Source organism: Pseudomyrmex gracilis, unplaced genomic scaffold (assembly GCF_002006095.1).
Source record: "Pseudomyrmex gracilis isolate BER0280 unplaced genomic scaffold, ASM200609v1 scaffold_498, whole genome shotgun sequence".
Lineage (NCBI taxonomy): Eukaryota > Metazoa > Arthropoda > Insecta > Hymenoptera > Formicidae > Pseudomyrmex > Pseudomyrmex gracilis.
In genome coordinates this window covers 71,888-72,694 of record NW_018021082.1, presented here as the reverse complement: position 1 = coordinate 72,694, position 807 = coordinate 71,888, and positions in this window count along the sequence as shown.

The window sequence follows — 807 nt, the reverse complement described above, 5'->3', positions numbered from 1 at the left end:
TCTCTCTGTGCTCTTTCGATGGAACACAAGTTGTTTCGAATATCTGTAACTTACATTATGTGTTCACAGGTTTGCCGATACCATCGAAGAGACGTTTACTTTACTGATGTTTGGACTGGTTTTTTATTTTGCTATTGTGTTTTGTCTATACGGATTTCTGATGGTTACTGTAAGTGTGTAAGAGCGAACAAAAAACGATCATGTGTAAAATTACACACTTTGCACGTTTTTATTGATTTAATAAAACGATAGTGTGCAAAGTTTTCTAACTGTCATTTGAATACTGTGTAATTTTGCTATTCAACAAATTGCATTTTTAGATAATTTCCGGTGAGATAAGTGATATATCCCTCTTACGAAGATGTTTCATTATGATCGGTGTCGTTACTCTAATATCGTACACGTTTCTTTATTGTGCAGGTGGAGAAATTGTGGTAGAACAAGTAAGTTGTATGTTCGCTTTCACGTAATAAAAATTAATATAAATAAATTAAATTACATGTATATACGTATTAAGTGCGAAGAAGTGTATCGTGCTTTGTGCAACTTCGAGTGGTACACATTGGAATCAAAAAAGGAGAGAATATTTGTTTTAATGATACTACGCGCCACTAAACCTTTTCACATTACCGCAGGGAAGATATTTCCATTAACAATGTCTACGTTTTGCAGCGTAAGATGAATGATAATTTTTTTATAAGTTTACAAATAGTTATATGTAATATATACACATATACTATATAATTATATTATATAATATAATTATATTAATAAATTGTAATATATAATAATATAATATAATATAAT